The sequence below is a fragment of the Pollicipes pollicipes genome, unplaced genomic scaffold, assembly GCF_011947565.3.
Source record: "Pollicipes pollicipes isolate AB1234 unplaced genomic scaffold, Ppol_2.1 Scaffold_4881;HRSCAF=5763_pilon_pilon_pilon, whole genome shotgun sequence".
NCBI classification, from domain to species: domain Eukaryota; kingdom Metazoa; phylum Arthropoda; class Thecostraca; order Pollicipedomorpha; family Pollicipedidae; genus Pollicipes; species Pollicipes pollicipes.
In genome coordinates, this window is record NW_023596576.1 from 13,341,652 (window position 1) to 13,366,590 (window position 24,939).

General features: G+C 48.2%; 1 protein-coding gene across 1 annotated transcript in view; it reads right to left on the reverse strand.

The window, feature by feature from the left end:
* LOC119100008 (uncharacterized) overlaps positions 1–24,939 on the reverse strand; it is a 45,999-nt gene that overhangs the window by 11,086 nt on the left and 9,974 nt on the right. The window lies entirely within an intron of this gene.

Below are 24,939 nucleotides of genomic sequence, written 5' to 3' on the forward strand. Positions count from 1 at the left end.
GCTGGGTTATCTCAGGAAGTTCTTGACGTTGATTGAGTCACATTTCCCCGATCTGCGGTATCGCCTTACGCGTCCACAGTCGTCAATCCATTGTCGAACAATGGAGCCAGCGATGCCAAGGTCACTCAACGCCCTGACACCAACCCAAGCACGCAAACGAGATGCTTCTGAACTCGTCTACTGCGCGATGTCTCAGATTGTGATTCCCAACATGGATTTCGTATCAGCCACGGGCGTCAAGCTCCACGAGCATCGGCTCACCCTAGCGCCGGATGTCTTCGTCGCACGCTTTTTGTTACGAAGGACTTGACAGAGAACTCGTCAAGTTGCTTCGAAGCTCGCAAGCTCGAACTTGCGTAAGAACTCGTAGCAAATTTAGCCATCTAGCAAACTGCGACATCATGTAATGGCTCTGCTTTGCTTATATCACAAGTGGAATGATATATTCACACTCAGCACTCCTGGCTGGGTGTCAGGGCTGGCAACAAACCTGCCACACCATCGGGAATTTCTCGAGTCTGGGACGATGAGGACTAACGTAGCTCCGCCGAGCCCGTTTGCCGTCTGGAACGGCATTGGCCTAGTCTTGAGCGTCGGATGGAAGGGCAATGACCTAGTCTTGAGCGTCGGATGGGAAGTCGTGCCCGGGTATTACCCTAGGGTTTCTCCCATGCGGTGGGCTTAAAATTAACGGCACCGGACGCGCCGAAAATAGTTTTAAAACGCACGGCAAGGGTACGACATCTGCATGTCATCCATCCGATGTTTTCCTGCAAGTTGTTCGTTTGCATTACACCGACAAACATAAAAGTAAGTTGGTAACATCAAGGTCCCAACAAGGCCTTGGTCTCACCAGAATCTTACCCAGGGCAGGAGCACGTCCCGGGTTTAGCGGTGAACGAAAGCAGCGCGCTTCAACACGCAATGGTAACGTTGCCTTAGCGATGGTTGTCGACACCGTTGGTGGAATTTCTGAACGTCATCCATACTTATTTCCACACAAAACTTTTGGAATCAACAAAAGACAAGAGCATTGCAACACGAAAGCTGAGCATGTCTTGGTGTCAAGTTTTTGCTTAGAAAAATAAGTTTGGGGATGTATTGATAGCGTTCGATACTCAACTGTATTACACAATTTGTCAAATGGCCTACAAAGCTTGTTGCAAAAGTAACCGTTTGGCGCCATGCTGGTACGTGGCTGCCCGGATGCAAAAAATGAGCGCCCTATTGCGTGTTTTTATGTACATTGACACTGTTCAGGCACCACTGATCTATCAATAACCCATAACTCTCACAGTCTCCAGAGACCTTGCATCCCACTAATGGGAGGCTTTGCTTTGCTTGGCTAACTTTGCATCCCATCGGTACAGCGCAACGAGGCCTCAAAAGCCTATTCTTATGTTTTTTTGCACGGGTTTGTTTCGGCGTTTCCACGGTTCAGGTCATTGCGCTGGGAATGCCAGATGCGGTATAGGCCACCCCGTCCACAGAGTGCGTGCCGGCATCGCTCTGCCCGATGCAGGAGCGGCGCCCGATGCAGGAGCAGTGCCCGATGCAGGAGCGGTGCCGCTCAGCGCTGGCCGGCGGCCGTTGCCCAGCATGTGGCACTGCTGTCGCCAGCCGCTGTGGGAGACCGTCGGTGGTAACATTCCGTCTCCTTCGGGCGGCTTGCTGCCGACGGGCGACCATCGACTGGCACAGAAGCGCCCTCAGAAACAAAGAAGCACAGAAGCGCCCTCGCTGCACGTCGCCCATTGCAGGAGCGGTGCCGTTTGGCGCGGTGGGCGGCCGTCGCCCGGCAAACGGCCGTTATGTCAAGCTGGCATTGTGAACGCAACTTTGCCATGATGGTAAACTTACCTCCGTAAGGCTCGATTCGACGTAACGTGGTCGTTGCAAGCACGATGCGCGGTTGGTTGGATCAACACGCGCTTGCCAGATCACTATCGGGGATTAGCCACTGTTTACGTGGCAAACAAACATCACTGTTTATGTGGCGTTTGTGAGTGGGGCAATTTTGTCCCGCACAAGCGTGAAGTGGGGAACTAATTGTTATACCTTGTATTTACGAACGCGCCATTAAATGGCTTCATAAAAGCAATTGCGAGAATTGCTAGGATGAAACTTCTCGTCTCGTAGACGCGGGTCTTGCTTAATGTTTGTGAGGGTCCTGCATCCCCTTTGTTGAGTTACTCCAATGTTGGCTTGGCTGCCTCAATATTTTTGACTCAAATATTACGAAGGTGTAGTCGGAAGTTGGCTATCACACAACACACCTTCCTCGTTCCTTCCGCGCAGTCACCTTGCCATGGGAGCGGGGGGGGGGGAGGTGCGGAGAGCCACCTTGACCCCCGAGACCCAAAAGTTGTTTCCTCAAATAACTGCCATGCCTGTGAACTTCAGAATATCAGGGTAAGTCACTCGATAATTGAATATTTGCTTTGCCACTAAACGTAACCCCATACGTTTCCTCTTACTCAAACGCGATATCGACGCCACTGCTTCACCAGTCTTGTGGAGACTCTCTCATGACAACTCACATTTTGCTGCTGCCCGTGGTGGGCTGCAAACCAAACATTGCTTTCCTTCAGACGTGAACTTCTTTGCTGGCATGCCTCACGGGAAAACAAAATCGGGTAGCCTTTTTCCGCACAGGGGGGAGGGGGGCGTCGTTGGTTCAGCTTTCAGGTCCAGTTAAGACACAAATTGAGAAACAATATAGAAGCGAAAATTTTGCTGGGACCGGTTTTGGATAGCACTCTGTGCTTAACAGCACTTATTACAGCACTAGCACTTTAAGCCCACACCCAATGATTGTACTGCAAGTTCAGCGGAACCATTTTGTCTCGGGTCCATATCCAAATAGCACCCAAATACCTTATCGTTCCACACCCAGCAAAGGCGACTTCCGGCCACCAAGCACCCGGCCGACGCCATCAAGCCGGGGGCCAAATGGCTCTATCTGACCTGTCATATTCGAACATGGCAAGCGAACACACCACCACACATTTCGCCACATCACAAGTGTGGTCAGCATAACTACAGCGTTAGGTTTTAGCAGCGCCGGTTGACGTGTCTGCACGGCAATGCACGTTATCTTTGCGAGTATTTTAGGTATTGCAGTCAACCTGTTGGCAGAACGGTGACGTTTCCAAACTGCCACTTTTCCAACTATTTTGGCGAAAAGATATCACGTGTGACCTAGAAAGAAGTCCGCACATTTGAAGGAGTATTCCACGTTTGTATGGGGTTTCGAGTTCATTTAGCTATCTTCAAGATCAACCAATGGACTTCACGACCCTGCCCGTCTTACATTCAATGCACTTGGTAACCCTACCCATCTTAAGACCTAGAAGCTTAAGTTTCTAAACTACATACCCCCAAAGATGTGCAGATTATTTCATAGAGACGATTTCTAGCTCACCCAGGCATCCGTGACGTCATAATAACGCCATTCACAGTCTGCCATTCCATTAGCCACGTGGCGATCAAGGCCAAGAAAAATAAAATTGAATCGTTCAAATATGGCGTTCGTGAGCACGATTTTCAGATATAACGGCCGTTAATTGGCTCTCAAGCAATGCTGAACAGGGTACAATGACGCAATCAAGTAATGACGTCATGAAGAACATATTAACTAGATAAAAAGTTATGTTGTCTTAAGCAGTCTTTTCATTAAAAATTATACTTATAGCTATACGTAAAGTCATTTCATTTGACGCTTGCTTCGAATATGTTCAGATGTGGAACGTTCTCTCTAAAGGAAAGCAACATCCCAACGCCACGCACCATCACAAAAGCATCTCAACGCCAGCCGTGTCTGCTCCCCGCCCCCCCCCCCCCCCCCCCTCTTCCTCTACTCGGCCACGCGGTGTTGCCAAAAGCCGTTGCCACACAACTGGCGACCAACGACCGGTGACCGACGTGGCCAGCCAAGGCCCACCAGCCAGCCGAACGTGCGAAGAATCAGTTGCGGTGGCACACCAAGTCGCTGTCGCTCGTAGGAAACCGTAGCGATGCAGCAACAAAAAACGCCCGAGTAAATCCTGTAAATCCTGTAAGTCGCCAGGATCGGCTGAGACTATCAGTGTTGTTGAGTAGGGCCACGCCTTACAGGATATTGTAACGGCGTCGTTAGATTCTTTGCACTTTGTGCGTGGTCGAATGCTATCGGGTACGGCTGATTTTTTTGCTCTTTTGCGTGCTAGTATGATATCTGCTTATTAACGTTTTTGTTTCATGCCGGCAGTACCGTCCGAATGGCATCCATCAACGAATCTACATCAGTCGGCTTTCTCATGCCACAGCTAATGTGTAATAAAACTGAACACCATTGTACTCAGAATTGAACAAGAAACACGCCTTTTAGATTAAGTGTGTTGCATTTTTCGGGGAAATATAACCATTGACCTGCCATAATGAGATGAACTACTTACTAAGCAACACGCTAAGTACTGCTAATCGCGGAATCTCGTTGATCCCAGACTGCTGCTGTTGTTGTGTTTTTTGTTGTTGTTTTTTTTGATACGCTACCTTTCTTAGTTAGGAAACGTTAGGATGGTCGCATCCACCTTATCAGTAAAAAACCCGAAATCAGAGCGAGGGTCAAGCTATTAAATTGTCAGTCCGGCTTTGGTCATAACTCGTGCCATTACCCTAATCCCTGTATCATATAGATCAAAATGTAATTTGTGTTTGAAAGTTGGACTCCATGTATCAAAATGGCCGACCGCTGATGCCCCGAGTCTTGTTCTCGTTCGCCAGACATGAACAATGCGATGATCATATTATATATTGGCCTTGAGCACCGCATTGCCAATGGAATGGCAGGATTTGGTTGACGTTTGCATAGCGTCATGAATGTCGGAGTGACTTTAAAACTGTCTGCACTTTATAGTCTGCACAGGTACGCGGGCGTCAGGCCCAAAACAAAAGGGTTTTGAACCTTAAGAAAGGTGTAATGCGAGGCTTACATTTTGACTACCACCTCGTGTGCATCTATTTTTGTTTATATCATTCCTATTGCATCCTCCCTTGTTTTCTCCCCCTCCCCCTCCCCTTCCGGTTACGGTTCCTGCTCTGCAAGTCAACTGGGACGCTGCCTGGAGCAGGTACAAAGCGATGGTTCGGCGGGCCGCGCAGGACGTGCGCGCGCACAGGTCGCGACCCTGTCGACAACACCGGATCGCCGGCGAAACTGCGTCCAACGACCACATGCTAAAAAGGATGTCCGGGACAGGAACCGGGGAGCTGGGTATCCGGTGGAGACACGGGCCATGCTGCTCGCGTTCGCGCTGCACCGGGGTCCAAGGACCGCCGCAGGACGGCCAAGAAGGGTCCATGCAGAGCAGAGCAGCAGAGTAGAGCAGAGCAAGCTAACACGACCTAACAACCTAACACTAACTGCCCCACGGGCAGGCTCAAAGTCCGAGCCCGAGCCCGAGCCAACCAGTACGGAGTGGCCACCATGGCAAAAAACAAAACCTCAGGGCCAGATATCACCGAGCGGCACGCCGACAATCGCTAACCGAGGCCCCTGAGCCAAGAAAGAGCGCACGCAAAACGGACCTGAACGTGAGCACGAATGGAAACGCACGTAACTGATGACAGAAGCCTGAGAGAAGGGGCTGGTGAAACAAAACCCGCGGAAGCGTCACATTCAAGAGAACCCCTCACGAGGACAAGCACTGACTCAGCGGGAGGCGGGAGGCAGGCTCTGGCGCCCTCAGTGGACGGGGAAGCCTGTGCTCGACCACCGCAACCACCAACATGTGAACGGAGAATCTGGGACAGTCAGCTGAGGCGTTGCAGTCTACCCTCCGTTTTCGTCTCTCTTCGCTCATGACTCGTCACCTCCCTCTCCCTCTGTCGCCTGTTGCCTCAGTCAAGACTCGAATTGGGTGCGAGAGTCCTGCTGTGTAATTGCCAGTTTAAGGGCAACTAACCAGATAAGATGGGGTTGCCACGGGCCGGGTGAGAACACGCATGCGCGCCGGGATCACGCGTCGGGGCCACACGTCAGGCAGGTGACATTATAGGTTAGGTTGGGTCATTAGGTGAGAGGACAATCGCGGAGCGAAAAAGAAAAAACAAGACACGCACCCCATTGTAACGCTACAAGAGCATAGCTGTGAACCGCAATGAGTGATCTTCAAAATGGCTATCTCAGTTCAAACCAAACATAAATGTGGACTACTGCGCGATCAGGTGGAGATCAATTTACCCCCCCCCCCCCCCCCCCCCCCTCCCGAACGTTTATCCAACATGACTTGCAAACGGTAAAGCACAGCCACGCTACACATTGTATAGCTGTAGGCAATTAAATAGCCCATATCTTGTATTAAGAAATTAGGTGTATCTTGTAAGATCACTGATCTATGACAGGTCAAAATCAGGCCATCACTTAAAGCGAAAGCAATTCATAAGGAGTTGTTTACTCTGATGTGGCCACGGATTGTCAGGCTAGGCCATTCATTTTTTATGTACTTTCTGTCACAACCAGACAATCGATCTTTGCATTACGACTTTTTCTATTGACCTTTAGTTAGGTATGAAGGTCAGGTCGAGGTAAAAACCGAGGTGTATTTTTCTCCTTGAGACCCTCATTTTCGGCGTTGTTTCTGGCGCTCATTTCTAATTTCTTGAACTCACGTAGGTCAGCATCGCGTTAAGACAGTATTAATAGCCTTATTCCTCGGAAAAACCAGCAGAATGGAGAAAAAGATTGGTTAATGTTTCGACAACATGCCTTTATGGAAACAATAGCAGAAGAGAATTAAAAATTGCTTGCCGATGATACTACTCAATTTTTTTTTGTAAACACCAAGTCACAGTTTTTACAGGACACCAACATTTAGGGGAATAAACAAAGATCGATCGCCAAAATATCAACCAATTTATTCCTCCACTCTACTTTCTTTTCTGCGAGTAATAAGGCTACTTCTACTGTATTATGTAAAGAATGCGTTATTTTAAGCTCGGAGGTCAGGGGGTGTCGTTGACCCAGAATGACTCGGATTAGCCTGTGGTTTTCTCGAGCATGCAGCATGGCGTAATCCTTAAAACTTCCTCGAATACAAAATCGGCACAATCTAACAGGTTTTTTGTCACCGTGGCCTGCTCAAGGTCAAATGAGGTCACTGGTGCAAAACAAACACCACTAACCTTTTGCTTAGCAGAGGTTTCCAGGTTAAAGGTGTTTTCACACGGAGGTCTGAGAAAACTTCAGACACCTATCTGTAGTTTGACTTTGTCTGACCTTATTTGACCCAAAGGTCATGACCAAGGGACCTCGAAATTTGACACAAGTGGCTTGACATGCAAGCCTGTACATCGTATAAATTTGGTGCTTCTAGATTTCTAGGCATTGAATTTCTACGGGGATCACATTACACCCCACACCAGAGCGGTTTCGTATTTAACCGGCCACCAGGAGTGTTAATGGATGGCTGTCGACAGCTCGCCATCAGAACAATGGAACTCATACACGTTGTCAAGGCAACTGGCGGCATGTTACGCTTGTACGCATACGCATCGACAGCTCGCCACCAGAACAATGGAACCCATACACGTTGTCAAGGCAGCTGGCGTTATGTTACGCGTTTACGCTTGTTACGCATGCGCAGGATCGACCAGATTCACTGCTTTTCAGAAATGTCACTAATTCAGAATAAGCACTCAATGCTGTCAGGCAAGTTTTGTTGGAAGGCGGGGGCATTGTCTTAGCGCGGTAGCTTTTGGCATCTACTCTCGGATATTAGGTACCAGCAGAGGTCAGAAGTGGATGATGACTTACGAGTAAAGCCGTTGAATTCGTCTTGATATGCCGCACAATCAACTGAAAAGAAAAAGTTGTCAAAATACAGCTGAAAAGGTAGCACATTACATGGACCATATGCACGGGATGTGTCATATATAAATGAACCACACATATACACAAACACACCATGCCCGCACGAGTACCCGCCCCTCCCGCCCGCACACACACACGTACACACGACCGCACGTTCACCCGCACACACACAAGTACACACGCTCGCACACCCGCCCGCACACTCACACGTACACACGTCCGCACGCCCACCCGCACATACACACGCCCACACGCACGCACACACGCAGATGCATATATATATATATATATATATATATATATATATATATATACACAAATATATATATATATATATATATATATATATATATATATATATATGTATACATATTTCCCATTCTCGGCTTACCGTTCCATGGCACTGCTATGACATGATTGAGGGAACGATGACTTATTACGTGTTCCGCGAAAACTGCAGTCCCAACGTTTTCTTCTTACTGTGATCTTATTTCCCTGTGCTGAAGAGATCAGTTAAACGGGTCCCTATAACTTTTGCCGCACATAACATACGAGACCGCAAACACTTAATACACATTAAAAATTATCATACGGCGAATTAAGCACGAAATCCAGGCTTGGTCCTATACCCTGCCTCCCCGAGATCCATGAGTGTACTGTATCGATCGGGATGGCCAAGGTCTTAAGCGTAAGCTTGTGGCTTAAATCACCTCGTTTTTATGACCGGGTACAGAGTAGAATAAATCTGATATTTTCCGTCGTTGAAGTCTTTGTAAGCTACGTCGCCGATCCTTTGGGCTTATCTCTATTCGGCGCTCGATGTCAGCTGTGCAGGCCGGCGCCTCGGCGTCCCTGCGCAGAGCTTGTACCAGGTGCGGATTTGCCCTTTTTAAGCAAGCGTAGCCGGTGACATATGGTCTGCAGATACTCGCGCTATGTCCGAATTATTTCTTTTATTTCAAAAAGTTGGGGCGCCTTGTCGGATACGTTGCGAGCTATGAAATAAGTGGGAGCGACCTCACACTAGAAGGAAACCCAACACGGCGTTTCCTGTGCTCAAAGCTGTGCGCCAGTCTCTTTTAAGTTCGAATGTTAAATGGCCTATAAAGTCCCTTCTTTTCTTATTTAAATTGTTCAGTGCGTTAGAGAGGAATATTATTGACATAAGTAAGACAGCAGTATTAGCCTTATTCCTTGGAGAAAAGCCAGGAGAATGGAGATATGGTTGGGTCAATATTTCGGCAGCATGTCTTTACCGAAACAATAGCAGAAGTGTGTATTCTATTGTCTTTTGCTATTGTTTCGATAGATATCACAAAATATATCTACAAATATGCATATATCTTATATAGTGTTAACTAGGCTGACTGGCAGCGCGGGGTGAATGGTTTTCGCCGTATATATATATATATATATATATATATATATATATATATGTATATATATATATATATATATATATTTGTGCTATATATTTGTGTATATATATATATATATATATATATATATATATATATATATATATATATGCAATGTATAAGTGTTGTATATCTGTCCTATAAGTCTTATGCTATTGTTTCGATAAAAGCACGTTGCCGAAATATCAACCCGACTATACTTCCATATATAGATATAGATATAGATATAGATATAGATATAGATATATATATATATATATATATATACATATATAGAGAGAGAGAGAGAGAGAGAGAGAGAGATATATATATATATATATATATATATATATATATATATATATATATATATATATATACATAGTTGATATGTATCTCGGCAGAGCCACAACGGGTGGAGGCACGAATCCAATTTCAAAACGTCGATCAACGCACTATTTGTGTTGCATGAGGCCAGAAAAGCTTGTGCGAAGCACGGTGGCGCCAGTAATCGTCGCAAAAGACGGGAGTGCGGGCGTTTAAAAAACGGTGCTGAATACAATACGCTGTCGCCAAAACTGTTGCCATCGTCGTATCGAAATTACACTATCACATACACCGATTCCTTGCACATGTTTGCCACCTGTTTGTTCGGTATTCTGTGCACCGTTCCGCCCAAAGGTCAGCAAGACCCCAACGGTTGCAATTCCACAATTTTGTGCAGTCAGAATGCCACCGGTTGATTGCTTCGTTTCCGGCGGCGAGTATTTTAACTGAGTGACGAAACCAAATCGCACGCGCCGTGTGACGCCAGCGTCCGGCAGCCGCCATTCTTTTTTTATTCATTCATTCGTTGCGGCGAAAAGGTGAACTACAGAGACAATCAAATGCACTGTTATGTTGTTATGTTGCAATGAATGCAATGCAATGAATGTTGCGATTACCGAATGATTTTCGTTAGGGTGTAAAGAATGCCAGCCAGGGCTTGGATCGGCCAGGACATCCTATGAATGATGTTGGATGCGTCTAGTAACAATGCAAGCGCAAATCTTCCATAGCGCATAACACATCTTCACATGCGTCTTCACGGAGTCAGCTCCGTCGTTCAGGGAGCAGGCTTGCATGCACCCCTTAATCATATTTTTGTATCCATGGAAAATAAATGAATGGTTAAGGGGGCTTAACTGCCCACCCTGGATCTCGAGAACCACTCGACCGATTTAATCTCAGAAAACGACATCCGGTTGCGTGCGGTACGGGCTGCATTTCCGGAAGCAACTTTTTTTACTCGGGTGGATGCAAAAAGCAAAATGGGGAAAACCAACACCTTATTTCTGATATTTCGGGACGTTTTTTGACCGACGTTTTACATTTTGTCCTATTCGTTCCTTTTAGTTTATTGTAATATTTGATTATTCATGTGTTCATTTGATTTATTGCATTATAGTATGTACATTACGATACCATTATCTATCATCCGACAGATAATGGATTCGTATTTCATAGTCTGTGCCATGGATTTCGTCCAAACCAAATAAATGGCGCGCCTAGGCGTTCCAGGAAGGGTTTTGGGAAAAATAAATTAGGAAAAGATGAGTTTTTGAGCTTTTCCAGTTTGTTTTCGTTATTCTGGTTTCAGATAGTTAGTGCAAACACGAATTAATTGCAGCTTTTGCATTTGTCTCGCAGTGTGTTGAAGGACGCGGGGGCGTTGGGTCACCTTCTCCTTGAACGCTGGAAGTGGCCTTTTGCGAAGTGGATTGCTGGGCAGTAACATGTTGCGGGCGCCCTGTTCACCAAGAAATCAGTGTAGTCTGACCCTCTACTTTGACTGATTTCTAAAGATGTTCCTGTCATTACATTTTGCTCGTTGTCTGTCATTACAGCTCTGCCGTAATAATATCGCCGCAACGCCTGAGTCTGGTACAAGCACACTGGGGAGGGTCGTTGGTCTTACGGCGTTGCGAAGTTATCTCCCTCTCAATGTCCGCAATTTCCCGGTATTTTTCCAAGGTCTTCATTTTGTCTACGCTGAGTATGTTAAAGTTGCATATTGTGATAGCTGGAAACGTGGGCTCGGTTTCCTCTAGCACCTGGAACGCAGAGGCATGCCATCAGAGAAGCATATTTCCTCACAATAATCTTAATTCAGCGTAGGCTCCACACGGCTGTGAAGTGAATCTTATCCGTACGTGATTAATAAATCCTACTTTAAGGTCATTTAGGCTGAGTTCACCCAGCCGCAGCCATGCATCGTAAGTGACACTGTTGCGTGGGTTACTACGTGCAGTGGGTAACTGAGACGAATGTTGAGCAGCCATCAAACTGCGACAAAGTGGTCATCAGCCGTGATGTTTGAAAAGCTCCTCCCCTAGTGAAGCCCCTGCTGAAGCATGCAACTTGAAACGTTCCGTCCAACGCGTCGCCGCGTGAGCTATGCGTTTAGACTGGCCAACTGACCGCCATGAATAGCCAACGCTTCGCGACGAGCCGGGCCGATGAGCAGCATCTTCCAACACATACCGCATTCGTCAACAGTTCACGTTCGCGTTTGGTTCGGCGTCCGGTTCGCAGCGCGGGCAGACACCCACCTCGATGGTGACCTTCTTGGGGTAGCCGAGGAACTCGGTGAGGGTGCCGTGCACCTGGTAGCCGAGCCCGCCAAGAGCGAGCAGCACCATCAGCATCCAGCCCAGCTTGCGACAGAGGCCGTCGTGGCGCACAATGTGCGGCACGCCGTGCGCGGAGCACCGGTCCAGGAAGAAGCGTCGCGTCAGCCAGTAGGACGTGGCGTGCCGCTGCTCTGGCGTCGGGTCATTGACGGGGCCCTCGCCCAGGTCCTGCACGCGCCTGCCGACACCGGCCGCGAGTGAGGCCAGGTCGGCGCTGGCGCACAATCGCGGGATGCGCTGTTGTTGCGTAGTCGTGCATGGATCCAACTAGCTTAGGTGCCAACCAGCTTACCCTCGGTGAAACCCGGTGAAATCCCTTGCAAGCATGCAAACCATTTGGACTGCATTTATAAAGGGATAACAAGCATCGTCATGAATGGAGGCAAATAAACCCGGTATTTCAATCTGTATCGTCACCTTGTCTTTCCGCGGGGCCTCTCAGCCAAGCTGCCTTAGTTTCTCAGTAGTTTCGACTGTCCCGCTACCTGTTTAACCGACGTGTGCGCTTTATGATCTTGTTAGAGGTCTAAAGGCAACCTTTCCCGCACGCGCCACGCGCACACCCTGTACCGCAACCGCCCGCAGATTGATTCTGGAAAGCCGGCTCGTCCGCCTATGCCTGCGCAAAACTACGCCCCGTGTCGCCGATCGCTTAACCTGCCGACGTATCAAAAGAAGGAGACGACAGGCAAGTACCTAGCGCAAATGATAAATGGAAAAGGGTGACACATTGGCCTTTGGCTGACGACCGGCCTAAAGAGAGAAGTGAATAAGTGACGCGGGAGGCAAAAAGACTAACAAATAGAACAGCGGGAAGTAAATAGAATAGGAAATATAGTATCCATCATTGCTAGACGGATAGATATAAAAATTTCATCGATGCACTGGGGTGTCTCTACTCTTGAAAACAAAGCAAATGTTTAGCGCAGAATTAAGGTATCTGAAGCCCCTCGAGAGTAGCTGCACAGATGGCACACCATTTCCTGCAAAAACAGCTGTTGGGCTCCCTTTGCGTATATATATATATATATATATATGCATATGGCCAACAGATTATACTATCGGACGCGCAAGAAGTTGGAAGGGGTCACTAAGTCTCAACAACCTAGCTATGTTGGCACATGGAAACTGTAGCTGTCCTTGATCGGGCCTGTAACTAAACTCAACCATTACAAGCTCAGCAGGAGGCGAACCGGCAGATAACTCACTGGATGTACTGCGCGAAGGCGTGAAGCTTCTCCCTCTTGTTGTGGGTGGAGAGCCACTTCTGCGCCCATTCGGGCTCCTCCTGCTCCTCTCCTTGGTCCTCGATGTTTCCCATTTCGGGGTCGTTCTTGGCCGTCGGCTGGGCGGGCTGAGCGGCCGGCGGCGACCCTTCAGCCGGCGTCGGCGCCGGGTGGACCTTCGCCGAGCTGCGCCCAGTCATGGTGCCGGGCCGCGACGTCAGCCGCGGCGCTCCCACCGCCGCCGACGGCGCCCGCGGCCCGGCCGGCTGCGTCCTCTCGCCGGCCGGTGGCGGGTCGGCGGGCTCCGTCCCTTCGCCGGGCGGTGGGCGGATCGGCCGGGTCCGAAGCCGCCTCCTCCGGCTCCGCGGCCGCCTCGTCCGCCGCCTGCTCCTGATCCTGCGCCGCCTGGCGCTCCTGCTCGCGCTTCCGCTTCTCCTCCTCGAACGACTCCTGCTGCATGGCGGCCAGCTCGGCGTCGAAGTCGAACTCGTCGTCCGACATGGTGGCGGCGCTCTGCCCAAGGGTCGGCCCGGTCAGGCGCGACGCGGCGCGTCACAAGCAGAAGGCCGCTCTCACAGAGATCGGACAGGCCAGGGATCAGACTACCGCAGGGCGTTGGGCCGTCGGTACCGCGAGCAGGAGACAGAGCAGAAACGGGCCGAACACGATCCACCGTGACATGGTAACGTCAACATGGTCACACGCGTCAAACATAACATGTTGCGTCCAGTTCGGTCTCCTGCCGCGCAGCGACGAACCATCCACTGCGTATTACCTGTGGGGAGAGGGGGGGGGGGGGCGAACGGCGAGCGCGGCGCCTCTCCCGGGAGCGCGAGCTGGCGGGCGCGGGAGCCGGCGCGGAGGTGTTGTCGCCGGCAGCAGGCCACAGGCACTCCGGCCCCCCGCACACATCAACCCGACGCCTCCGGTTTGTCGTGACGACCATTAACATGGCTGGAGAGCCTGCGCCTGCTCAAGATCGATGCCTCTGGATTCTCATCGCAGTTATACGCCAATTATTAATGGGGACGCACGTCAGTAGCTGACCCTGGCTCGTGATATGTGCCCGGGGAGGCTAGCCATGGCGCTCGCCTCAGTGGCCCTTTATGGTGTGTCGTGTAGGGTAAAGATCGTACATGGTCTCTGCTAGGGTGCATTGGTCCTGGATCCTTTAGAGGGCCAAGAATCCCATATTCCACTGCATAAGTTTATTTTACACTCACCCCTATGACGTTCAGTCATTTATCGTCTGAGCCTGTTACTGACTCTAAAAATCCCTGGAGGGGAAAACCGACATGTCCACCTTTCTAGTTCAGGCTCTGTACTATGTACTAACTATTATCCATGGGGAGACAGGATTACACATAGTAGTTCAAATATTCGGGAACGTTGGGTGTTTGGTGGTTAACAAGTGTGGCTAAATGCAGTTGTGATGGTGCATAACATTTTGACGGTGCATAACATGTCATTGTAGGTGTGTCCACTGCCCATACAATTTAAAAAGTCCTCAATTTACAACAGCTCCGATGATTTGCTGGTGTTGTTAAACCGCCTGCTTTCTGTATGCGTCATTGATTTTGTCCACCACATGTGTAAATACAACCTGCCATAACTCCCATGACTCTGTGTTAGTTAGGTACGTGAATGCATGTAAATAGATACATGGACGGCTTATTCGCATGTGTTCCGGTTGACTGATTTACTATAGCGCTCATCTATATTATGAATGGAAATTACTCGTGAGATTGAGCACATAAGTTACAGCATATTGAGCATGGGAGTGGATCCTGAGTGAATTCTTGCCACGCATTTCCAAATTCATGACGTTATTCTTCCCAGTAATCATGGAATTGCGGGTGTGTCCCACCGACACAAAACCACGATTAATGCTAGAATGTTGATCATAGTTTTATGGTAGCATTTTATGCTGACGTTAGACAAACTAAAAAAAAACAATAACAAAAGTTTTTCCGTCATACGCTTCTTTCAGCGCATTTTTGTTTGTTTTGCCACTTTGGTCCGACCATCTCTGTCGGAGACAAGACGGCCGTGAGGAAACAGTTGGTATAGTGTGCCAGTAGGGTTAATTAATTACCCTTTTTGGCCATGGTGCATAGAAACTTACGAGGAAAAGCTTAGCATTACCAACATAAGGCTATGCAGTTGTTTCATTTTCAAGCAAGCCGCGCTGAGGTCACCTTGATTAATGACAGAAAGCCAATCTGAGGGCCTTTTTTATTCACCGCTCATCTCATGCAGAGGTGAGTTTCTCGACACACAGAACTGGAGATTTGCATTAAACGCCATAAAGTCATCGTACTGAAAGGGAATGTTCCACATTTGAACATGTTAAAGCCAGCGTCAGTATGGTGCAATAAACTCACATTGGTACTCTTAAGTAGGACAGACTGGTCTAGACACCAAAATTTCGCTATTGAGCAAAAATGTTCCTCAGTGTGCCATCGCTTGATTGCATCATGGAACGCTTGCATGATGTTGAGACACTGCCAAAGTAGCCGTACAAAATTGTCATTTACCTGTAGTACTTCAAACTCGTCGAGCAATATCAGCACGGAGTGGAAGTGTTTGCTGAGTCAAATATCGTTACTTGCTCGTGTTTTGGCTCTTTCTCTTGGTGTTCAGGCTTATTCTCCATGATTTTCAGATGATTACTTATAATCACATACTGGGCTATCGCGTTGTTCAGTTGTTATAAGTTTTATTTCCTTAATAAATAGCAAGTGAAGAGAACGTGTCCAATTTCTTATATTACGCAGCACAAAACATGCTTCGTGAGGCCTGCACGCCTTACTTAACATTGTTTAAGAGCCAAATGATGTCCCTTATATTTGGAAGTCGCGCCCACGGACGCCAGATCTGAACAGCTGGACGATTATATTCTTCCTTGCCGTGATCTGGCCTGCAGAGTCGCAGAACTTAAACGACGTTCCTATGGCGTCCGTGCAGTGTCTGAATGACCTTGAAATAGTCCTACATGAAATAGTCCTGTACCCTCTTTGCGGCCGTGTAGCTCGGAAATAAGAGAGATTTAGGTCCTAAGAAGGACAGGTCTGTGAACTGCAACCAAAAAAATCTTCGAAATGGCTTGTCTCAGCTCAAAACCCCCGTAGAATGCGGAACGCTTCCCTAAACATGGGCCCGGGTGGGGGTCAATTCACCCCCTGAGATCTCAAAGATTACGAGACAAAAAACACTCAATTGGCGGGGCTGATTGATGAGTGATTGTGAAAGTCTCTGGTTTCAAAATTTGAGGTTTCTAGGTCGTGATCTCCGTGTCAAATGGGCTAAAAGCCCATATTGGTGTTCAAATGCCTCTCGAGCTCTAATGCTCGAATGCCTTGAACCTAGGCTCCTGTTTCAAGCAAAATTACACTGGTGTTCTTTCCAAGCCACTGACCTTGTTTGGAAGGTCGTGGTGACCACATAACTGACAAATTGCTTTTATATCTTAATTTGAATAAGCGTGAGGGATTACGCTAGACGGCAAATTCCCATCAACAAAGGCGTTCATCTGTGTACGTTTCAGGTCAGTGACCCATTTAACTTTTACGTGGGTCATGGAAGATGGTCTGTTGCAGTTCCTGTTATCAATAAATTCCAAATGAGCATCGGAAGGTTCCCCATAAAGCAAGCTCTCAACTAAAAAAGGACGCTGGGTTTTTACATCGGTCAGACCGTCATACCTCACCAAGGTGATTGGAATTCGTGGTAATGCATGAATTGCTATCATAATCTTACTATTCAAGAAAGCTTTCTCAGATGTATGCCTTCGGCTAAACACTCCGTTGTTGTAATCAGATCGAACGATTGTCTAAAAGTTTCCAACGCCACTCCGTTCGAAAAGCATGCTGAAAAAGATGGGGGGGGGGGGGGAGGGTGAAGTTGACCCCACCCAATTGCGAGGTTAATACAAACACATTAACGTTCCATGTTGAAAAAGACTTGGCAGGTATGCCAGGTTAATAAGGGCATCTTTTACCACTGGTCAATCCGTAGCTTAATAGGAGCTTAACAGCCCGTAACCGTTGCAAGAGAGTTAAGTAATCAATAATCAACGTCTGTACTTTAGGGAAAAGTGGGGCCAGTTGCATCATGTCCAAGTAGTACCAGGACAGTTTATTCCAAATCTGTGCGACGGATGCCAGCCTTGAACCCCTGATCTGACTGACAGCAGCTCCCCTGCCTTTCAGTGTGCCTGCGGCGGCATGCGTACACGCGTCTTGGGACGAGTGCGACGATTTGTTTTGCATAGCATTGAAAACGATGACTGTCGGTGTAATTGTTTGAGGACTTACAGCATAATTCGGCCAATATGAATGCTACATTGGGTGGTGGAGAGGTGTTCTATCGGATATACTGCAAAACGTCTGGTGTTCTTTTCCAAAGATTTCGGGGCGCCGTGAACGTTCTTCCAAGATGCCCGGCAGTACATGTTGCATAAGTTATGCATAAGAGATGTTGTTCAGTGACACGATGCACCAAAAATACGTGGTGGACAGACTTATTAGCAATGATTAAAGGACTTAATTGCAATGACTTATTGTCATCCAGAAAACGGGTCAACAGTTGCATTGCTTATGCATGCCGGTCGTTCCTAGAGGAGTAACCGGAGCGGAAGTGAGCATTGTGCAACAATGATTGATAAAAGGGCAAAAATGTGTTATGTCGCAATCACGACAACTTGCGAAATTACACACGGAAGCACATTTGATCTCCAAATCGTAACGTATTCAGCTTGCTTGCGACGCAATTTTCTCCATGATAAAATAACGTAAGCTTAAGATTCCCATCAAGCATTGCGCTCTTTTTCCCTCCTTCTTCTTTCACTCTTTTTGATTCCCATCAAGCACTCATATAATTTATCCAAGGGTGAGGCAAGTCATCTCGTTTGAAAGGAGGCCATTTACAACACGACTGTTTTACTGTTTTAAAAAACCAAAACGTGCTCTGCAAAACTTTACTGCCACATACGAGGCTCCAGGAATTAGCTGTCTGGAGACATAAGAATCCTAGCCGTATCCTTAATAGTTATAGCAGGAGGAAGTATAAAGTGGAAACTTATACACCTTTCCCTACTCTCCCCTATGTCTGTTACATTGTTCCTCGACGTTGTGACTGATCAGAAAGTCTGCCATTTAATGCAATCATACATACTTCTAAGTATAAACATCACATTTTCCACAAACAGTTGTGTCGAATATACACAGAGCGTATTTCTCTGACGTGAATCAAACTGTTAATGGTGACGACACCTAGGTTACCTTGAATTCTGCCAGACTGTTCGGTCGCCATGGTAGAATATGAACTTTATTGTTGGTTGCTTTGACATATTATAACTTTGCAACTAAAAGGCGTCGAAGTGTATCAGGACAAAATCGAGGAACGTATCCTGATATGAGCTACTAAATATGTGCAGATTCGTCCATCCATGGGGCTAGTTTCATAGCACGTCCGTCCCTGTTCGGACCCGCCTACCTAGCAAAAGGTGACCGGGCATCACAACCCTTCATCAAGGCCCATAACAGAATGCAGACTGCAGAGTACGGTCGGCTGCAGTATTAGAGGCAAGGCATTTCCACACTGATTCCCTGTTTATACAAGACTGTCATAGTTTTCTATCTACGAGAAACGTGCGTCTATTTGTATGTCTGTCTGTCGTTTTTTGCTTGTTGATCCGTGCAGGTCAGACGGAATGCAGAAAAAGACGGAAATGTTCACAGTGTGCGTTGCGAGCGTGGGAAGTGTGCATGCGTGGGGAGTGTGCATGCGTGCCGAAGGCTCTACGATAATTGATGATCGCCTTGGGCTGCTGGGAATGTCCGCTCAGGCCCATAGGGCTACCATTAGTCATACACCTGGGAGAGACAAACTGAGGGGCGGTCAGGCCGTCGAACAGATATTCACTTTGCTGCGCGAGCAACGATGAATCTTGGGATCCACATTGATAGGAAGACCTTGATTCATGTAAATAGCACCTTCGTATGAAATGTAAGGTCGTAGACCGAGGATGGTAGGGACTGGGGACTGGATGTGTTGGTGACTTCTCCAGCAATACCTGGCGCTATCGGAGATGTCGCGGCACTGAGTGTTTGACAAACTATGACTTGTGGATAAGGCAATACTAAAGCCTATTCCTCGAAGAATAACCAAAAAATTAAGATAGATGAATTGATATTTTGGCTGCATGCCTTCCATGCAGCATGCCGTATGCTACAATCAGTAGTCACTACTGATAGTCATTTTCATAGACGTACGTAAAAGAGATATCAATCCATGTTTTTCTCCTTTCTCTGGTTATTCTTCGAGTAAAAAGTCTATTTAGCCATATATATATATATATATATATATATATATATATATATATATATATATATATATACACATATATATATACATATATATATATATATATATGCATGTATATACATATATATATGTATATATACATATATTGTATATACATGCATATATATAATATATATTATATATATATATTGTATATGTATATATATATATACATATATATATGGCTAAATACACACATGATGCTCCTTGTAAATGCACTTAATTTACGTCAACATTAATTGTAGTTCCGATGGAAGCTGTGCGGTGTTGTAGTATTGTGGCCATGATAATATGGTCAATAAATACAACGACGAGGGTAGAGGCAACACGACTGGGTTGAAATTCCCAGCATTCAAAAGCGGGCGCGGTGATAAACCACTGAGAAGCAAGCACAGACCGTCTTGTGAATTTTCCAAGGGTTGTGTGCCATCTTATGGAAGATCGGGCTGATTTTGTGAAATGTGCATTCAGATGTTACCAGTATGCACCGCATAACTTTGGAGGTGCTCCAAAAATATGTTGTGACCATCCAGCACGCGCCTTCAGCAAGTAGTGAGTGAACGCGTATATTTTTGCCGCGGCGGACTCGACGGCGAAGGCCTGATTTTAGCCCCATAGACTGCTAGAGGCAAGCATCCATCACTGTGCACAGAGCGGGGCTGTGTGGTGATAGAAACCCCGGTAGCACGTATTCCTCCTTACCAAACATACGGAATGAATGAATTAGTATATGCGTGAATAAATGTTGACAGAAAAAAGCTCCAGGGGGCGCGTAAAGATAAGATACAGAACACTACGGCACGGAAGACTTTTTGTACTCCTGCCGCGTGCTCGACTCAGTTTTCAGCGAGCATTTTTGAGTCGTGCCTCCCTGCCCGGGATGCGTAGAAATGAGACGTGTATTCGGGGCCATCGCAAAAAATCTGAATGACATGACTGCGTTGGCTAAGGCCGCAATTACGTGGGTGTGCCAGGAAAGTTTACGGCAGTTGTTTGGGAACATGTGCCCCGCATTCAATAATGATAGTCAAAGATAGACTGGCACGGACGATGCTGTACGGACCGTGATAGGTCACTCTGTAAAGAGGTTAGTTCGACAGCACATCACACAACAGCTGAAGGGCGTAAACACAGGGTGAAGAACAGGGTTAAGGTGAAGAACACATGAAAAGTTGCTCTTGTCCCCCCCCCCCCCCCCGCCAGGAAAATCCGCAGTGACGAGTACTGAGTGACTACCGCATGAGCGCTCAGGTACATACAAGATCCATAAAATCTTATAAGCATAATGATGCTCCATAGAAAGAACCGAGGGACAAGTGGCGTTTGCCTCCAAAACTCCTGCGATGATGTATCGTTACTGACAGCAATTTGACACAAGGTCGAAAGATCCCAGGGCAATAGGACAGATCTCGCTTACAATTGGATGTCACCTGCGTGGTGACACGTTTGTCACGTTCGGGTCTGAACATTTTGCGTTGACCCACCAGCTTGATTTGCTGCATTTTTACGCAGCCTGTCTTGTCTCCTTGTTTCTGGTCACAGCTGCTCACGAAATTGAACCAATCAGAATGGGGTGCAGCAGAACCGTCACAGACGTGAACAGCACCTGCTTGCAACATCTCACTTCTTTGCCACAACTTACGGAGACAAGGTGAAACTCTTTTCGCCTAGTTTTTGCCCACTCCAGCGGGAAACATGTTATAATTACGAAGCATCAATTAGATAAGACATTAGTAATAGCCTTATTCCTCGGAGAAAAACCATGAGAGTGGAGAAATAGGTTGGTTGATATTTCGGCAACCTACCTTTATCGAAACAATAGAAGTCTTAACTTCCGCTATTGTTTCGATAAAGGCATGTTGTCGAAATATCAACCAATCTATTCCTCCAATCTCCTGGTTTTTCTCCGAGGAATAAGGCTATTACTACTATCTTATCTATGTGAATACTGTTTCACGCGAATGCACTGGACAACTTACGTTATTTTGAAGCGTCAATTACGTAAATGCCAATCACAATCGCGTTTTACCGCCGCCAGTCCATGCAGCATTCATGTCTAAAATGGGATGTTTTGTTACAGCACGGTTTTTTGGGGGAGGCGGGCATGGAGTTGTTTCGTTCCCTCACTTAAAATACGGACTCTGAAGCATCCAGGACGCCAGGAGCCGACAATGAGACCGACGCGGCGGCCACGGAGCTCTACAACAAATAAAGGGGCACATGCAATGAAGGTATTTGGGAAACCTCAGAGGCCTCCTTTGCAGATCAGCTCTGAGAAGACTTCAGAAACGGCTGGGCGCAGATGGAAATAAAGAGGAAACGGACGAGGGCACCGAAAGCGTAAGCGGGCCCTAAACCGGTCAAATGCTTGTCGTGTGGCGCAACTACAGCAGAAGCAAACATGCGCCAAGAAACCCACAATTTGAGACGCAACTACTGCTCACTCGCGGTGCTTACGCCCGCACAAGTTCACATTTGTCTCCAGTCCCGCGTGTGCTGAGACGCACGCACGATGTGCTGAGTCTGCGCTACTACTGCGTCCGCATACGGAACCCCCGCTGGTGTCGGCGAACCACCTTCGCTCCCACATGAATGATGCATGATGAGTGCGGAGCACCCGTGATTGCCTCACCACGCGCCGTGCCTTACTAGGCGGACGGCTGAAGGGCCGATATATGATCGGTGTGTTTCACGTTCCATGTTGTATTGTATCAGCAGAAGGGCAGCACATACGCTCAAGAACAGGAAACAAGGAGCACAGCGTGCGGCTCCAGCGGCTCCATAAGCTGCACAAATCACAGTGCACGCGTGCGCCCTCCTCTTCACGCCAGTAATGGCGCCCGTCCGACAGATGGCAGGGCGCCCACGCGCCACGGCCGAGTGGGGGCGGACGCCCCGGCGGGCGGGGCGGTGCGACGGCAGGCCATGCACGATGAGCGCCGGCTCCTCCCTGACCGGGCCGCTGACGCCGCACGTCCACGGTAAACACGCATCTACGCCACGCGCTTAGCGGTCGGCAGGAATGCAGCGAATCGTTTCGTAGCCAGCAGCGTGACGCCGACCGTCTCCGCATGTCCGGCCGGGCCGAGGAGCCCCAGCCGGGCCCCGCTGCGTGCCTTGTCGAAGGCCGCCATCTACGGACTTAGACGGCGCCTTGCTGAAGTGGTGACGAGCGAACGTTTCCGCCACGAGTAGTGGGAACACGAGAGACGCCTCGGCGTACACCTGAAACGGAACGGCTGCCAACAGTCCGCGGGGCACGAGGGACAGCGTCGCCCACAGCGCCGCGTCGTCACAAGCTTTACATGACGGTGCGTCAGGACCACCGGGCTTCACGACTCAACAGTGAGATCATTGCGTCTCCGAATGCGGAAAGGCTGCGTGATCTTCGAGTCGACTGCCACCAGGCAATACAAGCCGACTTTATTAACCGGCCGGGGGTTCTGAGACAACCGGGCTCGGATGGGGGGGGGGGCGGGGGAGGGGGAGAAAATGACCCCTGGGATCTCCATTTTGCGGACACCCTATGACAAAATAACCTTTTGAAGGTATCGTCAAACCATGAGAAACGCACACAAATTGTTTACCTTGGGTCAAATTTGAGGCCACCCGAGGTCACAAAAGGTCAAAAGGTCGTTCCGATAGATGCAGCAGTTAAAACCTATGTTAACACGTCAAGGCGAATTTTGAGGGCTTGGAAATAAACATTAAGACTGTGAGGAGTCAGTTCCGACCATTTCTGTTCCCCCCGCATGGATCAGATCAGTTCAGCGTTCAAAATTGTGCTACCAGTGGCCTACAAGAACGATGATTTTCTTCACTATGCGCCTCTGTCTAGGTCTATTCTTTTAAACGCAGCTGTGGACAGAGGTATTCTAGGCACAAAACTCCCATTTTCGGGTGAACTAGGGTCGTTTGAGGTCAATTTAACTTAAATTAAGTAACTTATAGACTATCCAAATGAAGAAATTCGAGGTGCCAACCGGCTCTATGTGACCAGTATGTTTTTTCTGTCATCTGCAATAGTGTGTTGTGCATCTTGCAGTACTCAATATCACATACCTGTTGTCTACACTAAATATAGCCCAATATAATATAAATAAGGCAAGCACAGCATCGATATATCTAGATAAACTGCATCCACAATACGGTGTGATCATGAGTTTTATCGTTTTATCATTTTCATGTCAAATTTACATCACCAGACTGCATACGCCAAAGGCGACTTCGACCATGCTCATCTAAAAATGGACTGAGGTGGAGACCACCAGCAAACGGTGCTGGCAGCAGCATCGAAATAAAGCTCGTATGCCAGTAAACGGTCATGCAGCTGATCACCGAAAGAGGCATCAGGAGCGGTGGTGACCGCCACTACGGACCGAGGTAACACATACCAGGCGGGTTTAGCTGGGGCATGCATACCTCCCCCAACCAAATCACCACCATGACCAGCATGTCAGGCCAAAGAACTGAAATGCACGTTGAACAGAGTAACCAATACATTGTGGGCCATCAACGCGCCCAGCGGTGCGCGGTCGTCTGACCTTGACAGGCCGGGCGTCCACGCGGATTTTGCCCCACGAGACGGCCTCGTCGGGCCTGGCGCCCGCGTCGCTGCCGTCAAACTCGCTGGCCGTGTTCACGAACACGGAGAAGTCGGCGCCGTTTCTCTGTCGGGAGCGGCGGCCGCGTGAGGTCACCGGGTCTCGGAAGCACAACACGCCACCCTCCAGGTCCCGGTACACATCGCGCCGCACGCAGGGCGCTGGGACAGTGGGGCAGCTTCAACCAAAGAGCGGCCTCACGATGTTTTAGATAAGCGTGCAAAAGATTCGCTGTGACTTATTTCACTGGTAACTTATTGAAACTTTTGTATTACCTTTTGCGTGTGTAACACTCGGCATCTTTAGTGTTCTATGCTTCACATTGTGGGGTTTGGGACATCATTTATTTCAACCGACATTTGGTGCACGTGTGGTTTTGACATTCGAGACCAAGGCTAAGCATAGCTTGTTGCGAGGTCCCTAATCCCATCCCCTCAGGAGAACAGAGAAATTGGAGCAGTTATTATCAGCAGACAGATATAGAAATGCAACGTAGCTCCACGACACGACAATGCCTTTCCAGCCCGAGCCCTTGATGGCCAGTTATCAGTCGACCGTTTGGAACAAACCAACTTATCGAGCGATCTTTCTGGGATGTAAGCCCACAACACCTGCCACCCTAGAGGTCACGTGTCCAGCGTTCTATACACTGGGTTGAGCGAACATGGCGGGGCACGGCTTCTCAACACATACATACAGCACTCCAGCTACGCATGACTCATGGGGCGCAGATAAGCAAGGGCGGGGAGAACGACGCAAGGTACATCAGCAACGATGCCTCATCTATTTTAACACTATCCATGGAACCGGTTCCCTCGGCGG